Raw genomic sequence first — 13,668 nt, 5'->3', positions numbered from 1 at the left:
GTTTAAGAACACGCTAAATGGGCATCCTTGAACGCTCTTAACATTCAAACTGGACCGTCTCTACATGATATTACCCTTACCAAAAAATAAGTATGCTCAAGCTTATTTTAAGTATACTTTTTTTAAATCTGAAATTAAGATAGTATACAATTGAGGTACTTGTTAGAGATAAACTTCACAAGTTCTTAAAATTCATGTTTACTACACTTGTATTATACATAGAATAATACTACAAGTCTAAATATATTTAGCCTATATTTGTCAATTCCCTTAAACATTTTCCCACACAGCCTTAAAAGTAGAGTAGATGTATTCTTAGGATATTTCCAGTATATTAAATAAGGAATTTTAATACACTAATCAGTAGACGTTTATTACTTATAAACTAAAAGCAAACCTTAAAAGCTACATTAGATATATATTAAAGTGTACTTTCATAAACGTAAAGTAAACTTGAAGTTCATTGTCAGTAAAAAAAACAATATACCAGAAAGATTACTCTAAGTATACCTTCAAGTATACTCTTAGAAACCAAAAGTAGGCCAATTTGGTCCTGAGAGGTTTGTTAGTAAATTGCCTGTATGCTTTTAAGTGTACTTGGTAAACTTGGGGAACTTTCTGTACTTAAGTATACTTTAAAACATAGAGTTGAAGTATCACCCATCTGTTTACGCCTCCTGTGAGGTAACAGCTCCTCGTGCCCAAACCTCACATTAATGGTGTAACAAAAATGGCGAGCAATAATGGAGTTATCCAGTTGTACTGTTCTGATCCAGATGCAGCTCAGATGAGGAAAACAAAGACGCATACGTTCTTTTTCAAATAGCTTCTTTCTGATCCTGATTCACAACGAATAGAATAAAGAAATACATTTTTAGCTCAATTGTCCTTATATATGTCCTCCGTTCTTAGAAAAATGCTACAAGAACAAGTTGAAATTACCAACACATGATTTTCATTGGAGTGGGTCTTTAAAAAAAATTACAGCTGACCTGGTTACACATATGTTGTTTTGGGTTTAAAGTAAAGAGTATTAATGGGACTTATTTCTCTGCACTGCACTTTCACAACTCACTGAACTAAAAAGCAGCTTTGAATGACTGAGTATTAAGGCCAGTTTACAACAAAAACTTTTTTTTTTTTTAATTACAACTTTAAATCTCGTAAATTTATGAGAAAAAAGCCATAACTGTTAAATTTGTGAGAATAGTCATATTTATGACTTAAAAAGTCATAGGCTAAATTCATGACTTTTTTCTCGTAAGTTTCCGAGTTTTAAAGTCGTAAATTTATGGCTTTAAATTTACGAGAAAAATGTTGTAACTTTACAAGAAAAGTAACGATTTTTAACGAGAAAAAAAATGACATAAGAAAAAATTATAACGGGAAAAGAACCAAGGTTGTCTGTTTATTAGAGCCTTGTTCAAAGATGAAAGCTTTTTTAACAGGTCGATGTCAAAAAAACAAAGAAATTGGGAACATTTTGGTGACTTAAAATCAAAAGATTATAAGAGAGGCTGACTTTCCAGGGTTTGGTGTCGGTAATTCAGAGTTTCATGGGTAAAATAAAAAGCGCAGAAACACACCATCACATGACCACGTCTTTATTCTGCCCTTTCAATTCACATACCCAGAAGCCCATTGGCCATATACACCACGATTCGCCATATATGTTCAGAAGAACCAACAAATGAGAAGGAAAAGAGCCTTGCCCTCTTCTCCAGATGAAACATCTTGTTTCAAGACAAAACAACAAAGAGGAATGAAATAGTCTGTTAGAATGAAAATTCAGGAAGCTATAGACCTCTTCAGACAGTAGCACCACCCAGATTTGGAGGAGATCTGGCCTTTCGTGGAGGAAGAAATGACTGGAAGTGGACAGCTGAGGGGTGTCGATGGCTTCATCAGCGGGCTCAGCAGAGATCCTGCAAGCAAGCCGCCCATCAATGATTAAAACATGAATAAACCAATCCAACAAGGAAGCTTCCGAAATATTTGAAACATTTCAAACACAGTGTTCACTCACTGGACTGGAGGCTCATTTCGACGTTAAAAGTTTTGGTGGCCCTAATACTCTGTAAACAAACAAACAAAAAAACAGTATATTCATGATATGGTTCTAGGTAAAAACAAAATAACAAAAAACCCACAATCCTTTACAGTTGGGCTTCTGCCTGCAAAAATAAACCGCATCCAGTGCAACAGGGGTCAAAAATATTTTTCAAAAACAAAGCAACTCTGACAATGTTTCTAATCAAAACTAAGCCAGATTCATAGCAGCATAGCATATACAAACATACTGTAGACCAAAAAAAAAAAAATGACATTGATTATACGTGTCCAGCTGAGCTTCCTCTGCAGGATATTCAGAATCTACAATAACAGAAATTCTTGGACTGTTGGACTTATTACTCTCATTTTACTCACTCTTTATTTTTAATTACATTATAACCACAAATATTTAATGCAAAAAAAAGCAAGGACATGTGTTCTTGTCCTAGAATTTCATTTTTTGTAAACAGAAGAAAAACGTCTCAACAATTTAGAAAAGGATCTACTAAAAAATATAGACTTTTCTGTCAGTGACATACAGATCTTTTGCTAAGATGAGGCCAAAGTTCCACTTTTCTGATACACTCCTTACATGATGATGCTGGTGCACAAATTCAGATTTAGATGGGGTTTAGGTTCTAAATGGAATAATTAGACATGTTTATTAAAATGAAGTAAGTTTTAAGCATGACACACAAGGCTTTCACTCTTAGAGTCTTTTATTGCCAATAAATGCTGAAATCATTGGACATTGGCAGTCTATTCGTACCCAAAATATTCCCATATGTCTTGCTGGAAATTAGTCGTTCACAGATGAAAAAGATGAAGCATCAATATTTACTTGTTGCCATGACAGCAGCAGGATGTATACATAAACTTTAAAGGACAATTTTGGAAAAAAACAAAAAATAGAGTGAAATAGCGCACTAAAAACGGTAATCAGAGGTAATTCAGGTTTTAAAAAAGATGTTGCAGATGTGTGTAACGTCTTTTATGAGACAAAATAATGTTGTTGCTGAAATGATCAGAGATTAGCATCTGAGGTGTTGGAGCTTGCCTGGGCTCTCAGAGATCAGGGTTTCAGAGCCTGTACCAACATGAAACAGACTCTGAACCGCAAAGCCGTCTCCCCGTTCGGGGTGGCTATAAAGCCTTTGCATGGTGTGTGGCAGATTTCCTTGACATCATTCTTTTCAACTGGCTTCACAGTATTTCCTGCACACATAAGGAAAGGGGCTGCCAAGAACATCAGAAAGTTTGGGACCAATGTTTACCTTTTTATAGCCTTCTTATGGCCGTCTGGGGAATTTGCAGTCATCGGCATCATCACCGGGACGGTGGGCTCTGAGAGCCACCCACAAAGCTTCTACGTTTTTTATAGCTAATTGCAGGAAATCTAAAAGGACATCGCCTTGTCTTTATCAAAATAACGCCTCTATGTGTTCTAAACATGTTGGCTGGTGTGTGACAGCAACTATATGGTTCAGTAAAAATGTGAGCCAGACACTTACTTCATCCCCACAAAGCTTGCCGCAGTAGTTCCATCCATCTTGCTTCCCAGCCAAGTCCTGTTTCCTGTCTTCACTCCCTGCAACAGCAGGAGAACCAGAGGGTGGAGGCTGGTTTGCATCAAATCAAACATTTGGTAGCTGCAAATGGAAAGAGGTAGCACATCCACCGCATGAACAGCTCTTCAGTAGCATTTCCATTCAGGTCCCAAAGCTACCGTTTTGGGTTTAGTTTTCAATTTCATACCTTTTAGGCAATAAAGCAGATCCACCAGCGCCAGACTTTCCCGTTCCAAACCTCACAATCACAATCTGAGCCAGTAAAAATGACTTTCCAGGCTCATGTGTATAAAAACTATCATAAAAAGATTTGCTCAAGAGGTCGTCGGTTATCTGAACATACTAAATTATACACATTCTACCTTGGATGATTACATAACAGCGGGATGGCGGCAGTTCAGGAGGCGGTACAATTATCTGTTAATCAGAAAATTGGGGGTTCAATTCCTGAGTTTGGCAGTCTGGATTCATGTGTTGTTCTTGGTTTGCTTTCATGAGTGTGTGGGTGTAAAAGATGACACTCTTTGTCGCCTAAGAAGGAAAAAAAAAAAATAGTATAAATTAAAAAAGTGACGGGTCAATGTGGATTCCAGAGAACAAGTGCTTTGAGAGGGTACAAAATACTGTAGAGTTAAATAAATATGAGCCAAGGAAAATCTAATATAAGTTTATAAAATAAAGTAAAAGTCATTCATTAAACTTGAGCCAAGAGTGTGAAATTAGCTTGACACCTTTGAACCCTGCAGTCTCCTTCAAAAATTTTCTAAGGGAAAGTAAAAAAAATCGTTTTGATTTGCAGGTGTCAACAATGCTTTTTTAAAAATGTCTGATTAATTAAAAATGTTGCTAATATTTATAAAAGTTCAGGTGTTCTAGGGTTTTGGCATCTCCAAGCTCTGAATAAAAACTCCTCCTGTGGACCTCAATGGGGCAGTTCTCTTGCTTTGGACTTCCGGCCACATAGAGTTTCCGCCGCACCAGTTTCCCTCTCCCCTTTTCCCCACGTCACTTCGGGAGCACTTCCGTGGCTTGGGTGGGGTGACCCGCTTGTCTGGTCCCTTTTTCCTGACTATCGGCATTTCATTGCAGGGTTGGATTTTGCACAAAGAAACAGCTGCTCTTGCTAGTGGAGCAGTGTTGTGTTGATGACGTTGGAATGAGCAAGGAGTGGATTTTGCTTCATTTAAGGACGGGGTTGGTGGATATGAGTGGATATGTCTCCTGGCTCCAGTTCTGCTCTTACGTTTGAACAACAGACTCACCAAGACAGCCTGGGGCGTAACAGCCATTGAACAGCTTATGTCTTAGTCACAACTACCCTAACGGATGGATACAGGTTGTCTGGAGGCGTAAAACTTGCAAACCTGTACAGGACATCCCGCTTGTCTGCTGCACAAAATTTGAACATCATAGACCATTTGGTGAGCCTGTAGAGGAAAAAAAAACATTTTTTTTCTACATTCATGCTGTGAGGGACAATTAATATCATACACTTAATACGTAAGGGTAAGTATGGGTGAAGTAGGTGAGACACAGGAACGTCGTATTCATTTTCTACCTTATGAACCCTCAAAACCTACACATTGTACTAGGTTCCCATTAGTGCTGTTCAAGTGTTAAATGCCTGCCCCTTGTGTACTTACAGTATTGCATGCTCGGTGATTGCAGCCTGACTGTTAGAAATCAGGAAATTAGACAGTTCACAGTTTGTTTGTGTGGGCATCCTACAGGGACTTATGCATCATCTGGACACCCTCTGTGCACAGCATTTGCACACGTCAGTAAGTGGCCAGTACATTCACCTTACTAACGATCAGAGGGTGGCATGAGGGCACCATACGCCAGCATCACTTGTATGTCCACTTACATTCACTTGTAAATGCGAGCCACTTACATTAATTTCACAAATACTTCACGATACACAAACGACAGTCGTTTATTCCATTTTTATGATGTCCCTTGACGGGCTCCCACAGCAAGCGTTACACCCCCAATACAACCGTCAGAGTCTTTTCGTGCGAGAGGAACCTCCACTGCATACGATCATGTCCGTCCTCTGCGATCTGGCCTCTCTGACTCTCAAAATCCGTTTCGTTGGGTTCAAATTTTCACCAGACGTTAGAGCTCAGCACTTTTTATGAAGTTGGGGCTATTAACCACCTAAATTGTAATAAATGACGGGTCATCGTGTGAACCTACATGGGTTCGTAGTTTTGTATGGTCAGCCTGCCTGTGGTCGCAGCAATCCCATTGCCAAAGGAAATTATCTGCCATAACTAGCCTGTTCCCATGTCAGACCTGAGCTGTAAGGGTTGCCATGGGAGGCCAGGGTTAGGGGAACTACAGGACACACCTGCATTACCCTTACGATGTGGCCACACTTGTCTACAACCCTCTACAGGCCTGGACAACCCAAAAACCTGAATGGGTCAACCCTCGCATGGGTGCATGTGACTAAGGCATCACCCTCTACCAATGAACCAAACACTTGCCGTCTCCTTAAATTGTAAATGGCGTATACATGTATGACACTGTTCTATCTTGAAGGGCCAAAGAGCTCTACAGTCACAGACCCATTTACACATTGATACATTGAGGGCGACTCCGCTGCCAATCACTGGCGCCATCCTTCCATCAGAGGCAATGTGGGGTTTAGTGTCTTTCCCAAGAACACTTCAACACATAGGCGGGCAAGGCGGGACTCGAACCCGCAATCTTCCAATCAGGACTCGACCACCCTACCGCTGCTCCACCATTGAGTCTGTAGCCTGAGTTTTCCAGAGCTGCAGTTGTTCACTAATCACTCCGCTGAGAGTTACAGCCCCAACAGGACATGGAGATCTCAATCTCACTTGAGTGATTACTTTCAGACGTAACTTATGCTGTCAAAGCCAAGCCTATGAAAATAAATATTTTCACACCAAGTTTGAGAAATCCATGGAACCTGAGGGTATTTATGAAAAAAAACCTCTGCATTATCATGTCATGTGCTGCTCCATGTGTTTAAATGAGAACATGTTCCATCGGTTCTCCATGTGTGCAAACTTTTCCAGTGAGTTTCTGAGCTGTATAACAGTAGGGCCATTTATCAGAACAGCTGCAATTAACTTGTTAACAAAAGAAAAAGCCATTTTAGAGAGTCTATATATTTTAAGCTCACATAAAAACTAAAAGCATGGGAACATTTTCATTTATTAGGAGAATACCATAATCCGAAGAAGGATAACATCTGTGTTTTCTCTGCTTCCAAACAGATGCCCTTCGAGCTCCGATCTGTAATCATGTAGTTGTAAACACAGTTTCACAGTTCTTTTTTTTAATTTTATTTTATTTTACAGGGTTAAGTTGTTCAGACCATGTTTTTTTTCCCACAGCTGTTTCCCAATCTTTGCCTTTGCAAGACGGAGCCCATGCAGCTTCAAGAACTTTAATGATCACTAGTGTCACAGTTCAACACCAAAGTTAAAAGCTGCAGAGTGTGACATTGTTTTTACTTTGTCCAAGTTTTTCAAATGGGATTAGCTGGAAATAAAACTTTTTAAAGGTGGTACAAAAAAAGGCAAAGATAAATCAGTAATTCCTCAAACTAGAGGAAACTCTGAAGTCACGAGTGGGCCACACAGAAACTAGACAGAAAAACAGTGATGTTGTCTAAAAAGATTTACAGAAGCAGTGTACTGAAGTGTCATTTAGGTGAATTTGGTGAGAAATTGTGTGATTTACATCAGGGGTTTGATGGTGTAAAATAAATAAATAAATACAATTTTATCAGAAAGAAATAAAATCTAAACAGAAAATTTCAAACCAGACAAACAATGTGTGAAAAACAGAACCAAAAAGGGGTAAGAAACAAATGACCTGACCAGAATGAACTGAAAACCAGACACTTAAAAATACTGAATGTAATCAACACAAGCAGAGACTGCTGAGTAGTTGAAAATGTGAACCAGGTGTGCAGTGAAAGTGAGAAAGCAGAACATGACTGAGCCAAACGTGACCAATAAAAGACTCAAACAACAAGGCACCTAATCCCACGGGTCGACTTTCCTCTGCCCTTTCTGTTTTACAGGAAGGATGTGTCTGGCTTTTTAAAAGTGTATTTATGAAAATGTATATAGAAAAAAAACAAAGCTGGGGTTTGGGTTGTGATTAGTCATGATTATTCACAATGTTTTACAAAATTTATTTTATAACACAATATTCAGCCTTTAAACAAAAACAGGCCAGAGACAATATTTTTCCTTTATTTGTATTGTCTTAAATGTTTAAATGTATCCCAGAAGTGTAACTTGTATGCAAAAAACAGTAAGATAAGCAGAACTCTAAAGAACTGCAAAGGCTTTTATGTCGGCAGTATTACTACAAGAAAACAAATATGCTGACATACAGCTATAAGAAAAAAACTTGTTTTTCTGTATTTTAGTTAAACTCATACCATGGTCCAGTAAATACTCGATTCTGATTGGCTGCTGGGTGTGGATAAAGAAGTTCCGGTCAAATAGCCCAAATGTTCTATTTTCTATGCGCAGGGAAGGTGGAGGAAGGTGTAAATAACATTTGTCTTCATTTTGTTATCTCCAGCCTCACTGTCTCATGTTGTGGTTTCCTCTGTCTGACAGTTTATTCCTATGTGTATGATGTATTGGATCGCACTTTTTCATATTTGAGTCCAGAGTTGACCTCCTCTAACGTGACCCCGGGAAATGGTGTGGCACTGGAGGGCCTGGCAGCCATCCATCAGCGCTCTCATACATGCAGCAGAGCCCCGTTCTGCCATGTTGTCCTGCTTTCCCCTCAGCTATTTCATGCTTCCTGAAATCCAATACATCTTTATATTTAGCTTGTCCTCCCTTCATTTTACAACACGACCAGGGCCGGCAAATGATCGTAACTTATGAGACATGGCAGTTAAAGGTTGTTGTGTGATAGATTGCAGCTCGTGGCAACAGACTGAAGCTGCTTTGCTGTTTTGTAGCAAATAATGCTGCAGGCTCAAATGTTCCGAATGATGGCCACCTAAAAAAATGATAAATTGAAAACAGCTGCCGATGATAAATCAGCATAATCAGGAAATGATGTTACAGTTTCATGTTGTTGAGAAGCAGCTACGATGATTTGTTTTCAGTTTCTAAGCACAGCACGCAATACACCCAGACAAAAAAAGTGAAGCTTTGTTGTTTTGCAATTTTTACTAAGGTGTAGATATAAGATTTCTGCAAAAAATTGCATTATAATTATGGTTTATTAACGAATTCGAATTTACCGCAAACCAGCTGCACAGTCATAACATCAATTAATATTATAGAAAAAATAACAGTTCGATAAAATATGCTTACCACAATCACTCCTCAGACCACATCTTAGTAAAAAATGCCTTACATCATGCAAAAGCACATTTGTGTGGAGACAGACTAATTAAGAAAGCCTGATCTTCATTAGGTGAATTATTTTGCAGTTCAGGTTTTTTTTAAAAGGTAGATCCATTTTTATTTACCATATTTTCTGCACTAAAAAGTTTACTGTATTTCAAGGTGCACTGTCAATGCTATATGTTAGCCACATTAGAAGAATTAGCACAATACTTGTTTTTGCAACACATTAAAAACAGGCTAATAATCTCTAAAAATTGTTTTTACTGTGATTACACTATCTTACAACCTTAAAAGTAATATGTAAAAACAGACACTGCTACTTGTTAGAAGCGTTAGCTAGGTTAGCTTATACACAATACCTGGAACTCCCAATTTTGTTTGCAATACGTTAAAAAACAGGCTAATAACCACAAAAACAAACATTACTGTGACTAAACTAACTCCAAACCTTATAAGTAAACATGTTTAAAAAAAAAAAAAAAGAAAAAAAAAAAAAACACTACTACATGTCAGAAGCGTTAGCTAGGTTAGCATATTCTCAATACCTGGAACTCCCAACCTTGATTGCAACTCATGAAAAAATGGTCTAATAACCGCTAAAACAAATGCTACTGTGACTACGCTAACTCCCAACCTTAAACTAATATGTGAAAACAGACACGGCTACATGTTTCAAGCGTAAGCTGCAATAGCATATTCACAATATCTGGAACTCTCCACCTTGTTTGCAACATGGGAGAAAGCGGGCTAATAACCACTAAAGCAAATGCTACTGTGACTATGCTAAATCCCAACATCGTAGCCTATGTAACATGCAAAAACAGCTAGACACTGCTACATGTTAGCTGCGTTACTGTATTCACAATGCCTGGAACTCCCAATGTTGTTAGCAAAACATAAAAAAGACTCCAATATGTTAGCTGCGTTGGCCTATTTACTATAATTTCCAATCTTGTCTGCAACTTGTAAAAAAACCAGACTGAGATTTTGACAGAGCACCATGTAGCTCTCATAATTGCTTTGACATCACTGAGCAAAGACAGATTTAATTAATATAGTATATTAGGTACTCTGAATCATAAGGTGTTGCTTTTTTTTGTAAATTATGGCTTTTAAGTATGTCTTGCAGTGTTGAAAATATGGTATTGAGGTTGTTGTAAATAGGAGCAGCACAGAAGAGTTTTCTGCAGTGTTTCAGAGAAGAAAATTGTGATTTTTTTTTCACTTCTCATCGGCCCATATGCATTTTTTCCTTTTTATTTGAATTTTCTCTTGCAAAAACTGTATAATTTAATAGTTTGCAACTAACTGAAGGCAGGTGAAGCTTCACATGAACGGGTTCATGCGTTTCTTCTCTTTTCTCATCTGCATCTTCCAACGTTTCATGCATGAGGCCCAAGGACTGCAATAGGAACTGCCCAAACTGATTTCCTGTGACTAATATTTATACAATGTCATTAGGACAACATGATGTAATAAAATTTGTCAAATACTACGGGTGAACTGCAGTTACCGAGAACTTTCAGTCCAACTGCACTGTTTGTTGCCAGCGTCTTTTCAGCTAATGCCATAACAATGACTCCATCCATAAATCTCCATGAAACTAAAAACAGACCAATTTTGCAAACCGCAACATATTTTTCAAAGCCTTTTGATTTTTAAAAGTCTGAAATAAGTTTGGTAAAATGGAATAAAACTGGATGGTATGAAATGCAATTTTAGAAAGAATAACAACTAGAAAAGATAATCCGTCCCAGGTTCAACATTGAGGTTGTTCATGCACAGAGAAAGCCCTTTTAATTACATTCATAAGGCTGATGATGCAAAACTAAAAACAGCATAAAAGGATCAACATCCTTAGATTAGTGCTGATGGAACAACAGTGTCTCCTTCAGATCTGCAGCACAGTCTGGAGCCGCACGTCAACCCTGACCACAGCAGTAATTTATACGCGTCTCAAAGTCACAACTGTTTGAACCTCCAGACTAAAGCTGCAAGATAAGCAGACACAAAGAGACACTTCTCAAAGAGTGTGCGTGCTTCCAGGAGCAAATTCATGTTTCAACGACACACTCTTCTCTCAAGCTTTATTTGGCCAGAGGTAAAAACATTCGTTTCTTAAAACAAAAATTAAGAATAATTAGTGTCTTGGCAGTCATTTCATTTTTTTTTCCTTTAAGATTTATCCTGCTGTAGGGAGTTTGTAAGGATTTCATCAGTCTTTTATTGAGGTTTGGATACCTTCAATGATGAAATGCTTTTGTTTTCTCAAACGATGCATTTTAAATTAGACCTGTCATTGTGCGCTAAGCAGGACTCCACACAAACTTTAATGCAAGCCTTCTGTAGAGCCTTATTCCAGCTCTTCATCTGAGCTAATTCACTCATCATGGTCCTCACAACAATGAAAACATAGCAGATAAAACCTGAAAATGGTTTCAAAAAGTGCTTCATCAAAACAGTTTTTACATAAACACTGGTCATTTTTTTATTTCTGGGAAATAAACAAAACATTAAACCAACTTCAATTCCTGCCAGGTATATTATCACACAATTAGATTTTTATATTTCTCAGAATTTTATTAAACTTGGAAAACGCACATAAGCGTGTAAAATCCGATACAGAAGTGTTCTCGCCAGATTTCACAATACCAACCTATTTAAGTCCATGAGTCACTTTTACTACACTAACTCATTTTAACTTTTGCTGTGAAGGCATCCCCAAAGCCAGGTCCTTTACCATCATTTGATACACACCATGTGTGCTGACACGAGCCTTGATTTTCTTTTTTTTTTTTTTTTAACAAGCTCCATGCTAGTTAGAGCTGCAGAAATGCTGACGGTCCAGAAACCCAAGCTGCTTTTCTTCATGTTTAAAGAAATGGAAAGTCTGAGGTGTAAAATTCACAACAAACAGGTCAAGTGCTCTGACCTGACTTTTACTTCACTCTGCGGGACATTCCTCCAAAATGACCTCATGGTGGACGGAACGCTTGCAAAGCAATAAAATCCGTCTCTGCGAGAATGGCTTTTCCATCAACTCTTTTAGCTGCGGTTCAGATTTGCATTGTTGGACCCCCTGTGACAGCTTCACAGGGAGAATAGGTTGTAAGAACTTTTACTTGAGCTACAAGCTGCCACATCTTATGAACCTGAAGAGTGGTGAGGGGTTACCTCAGATAATTACAGGGTCGCATGACCAAATATTTTATCAAAGCCAAAAAAAAAATCTCTGGTTATTACACATTCAGCAGAAATTAGCTCATTTCCATGATGCTTCTTTATTCAAATGAGATAGCATAATTTGTTTTAATCATACTTGATTGTTAAAAAAATGTGGCAATTATATTCTTGACAAACAGGTGACTCCAAACACTCAAAAAGGCAAAAGAATTGAATGAGGCTAAATGTGAATATTAGAAAAAAAAGTCTTCCTTTGTATCTATAGAAAATCATGTATTGAATAGAGAAAGACAAAATTTTCAATAAAAAGTAAAGAAATGTTGTTAGTTTGTACCCAGTTTTCCAGACATACAAAAAGATTCAATAAGACTCAAAAGTCAAAAACTCATGGAGTTACTTGCATCAGAAATGGTCTGCATTTCTAAAAAACCTGATTTGGCATGATAATATGATTAAACTAACAAAACCAAAGTCCCCCTATGACCATTGTTTTTATTAAATAAAAAAGTTCCCAGTTGTGTTTTAATTATGATTAAGAAGTTTTTAACCAAAATCCCACAACCTAAAAGCCCAATGAGGGGTTTAGCGCATGTGCAGCAGAGCTGTTGTGACGTAAAGAAGATCATTAACTCAAACAGTCTGTCTGCAACAGTTTGATTGACAGCAATTTAAAAGGAGAAATACTCGGAAATGCAAAAATGAAATGATTTCTTATTACATTTGTTCTCTTTTGTAAGAAAAACGCCACACATACATGTTAAAACCTCGAAAAACATGATAGATAGATAGATAGATAGATAGATAGATAGATAGATAGATAGATAGATAGATAGATAGATAGATAGATAGATAGATAGATACTGCACAAACACTGAGTGAGTCGGGGACAAAATAAGCATTGCACTATCTGAGCAATGGATTCAAACTCTGACATCAGCAAAGGCCTTGAACACAATCACGGTTCAAACATTAATCTCAGCAAAACAACTGCTAACAATCTTGCGTAACTGCTTGAATGTCTGTCTGCTGCTCCGACCTTTAAATGGCAGCATTTTCCACGACCAAGTGGAAATAGCTGATGAAATGCTGGCAGGCATTTAAGTGTAATCATGATACTTAGCTCAGGGAAGTTATGACCAACCCTAGGTACCTGTAACTCATTCAGCTTCAGCAGGCTTGTAAAATTGTGCCACCATAATGTTTAATGCTTCAAATAATATCAATCTGGCATCAGTTACTCTACAAATAACAAGGATTTAATCTTTAATTTAATAAAAGGATCAAGTATAACATCGGTCATAAACAGTTATAGAAATGACAGCAGAGTTTTGGAGTCAGACTACAATAAACTTCTGCCTAGTCCAGGATGGGTTACAGATGCAAAACAACTGGAAAAGAAATCAGCTCCATTGGTTTGGATGATAAAAAAATGCATGTTTTACTCATGGGGACAGTTGGTTTGACATGAAAGTGTTTGTTCCAAAAGAGACTGA

The 13,668-nt window shown here is 37.7% G+C and overlaps 1 long non-coding RNA gene across 1 annotated transcript in view; it reads right to left on the bottom strand.

Moving 5' to 3' along the window:
* Positions 1-1,131: 1,131 nt before the first annotated feature.
* LOC112148318 overlaps positions 1,132-13,668 on the bottom strand; it is a 30,549-nt gene continuing 18,012 nt past the window's right edge. The window contains exons 2-4 of the long non-coding RNA XR_002919604.2: positions 3,564-3,640; positions 2,027-2,075; positions 1,132-1,925 (exon numbers count right to left, since the gene is read on the bottom strand). This is a non-coding gene — a long non-coding RNA (uncharacterized LOC112148318). The remainder of the gene's footprint in view (positions 1,926-2,026; positions 2,076-3,563; positions 3,641-13,668) is intronic.

Source organism: Oryzias melastigma, linkage group LG9 (genome assembly GCF_002922805.2).
Source record: "Oryzias melastigma strain HK-1 linkage group LG9, ASM292280v2, whole genome shotgun sequence".
Classification (NCBI taxonomy): Eukaryota; Metazoa; Chordata; class Actinopteri; order Beloniformes; family Adrianichthyidae; genus Oryzias; species Oryzias melastigma.
The sequence above is the reverse complement of the archived record's forward strand: the minus strand, read 5'-3'. Positions and strand labels throughout refer to the sequence as shown.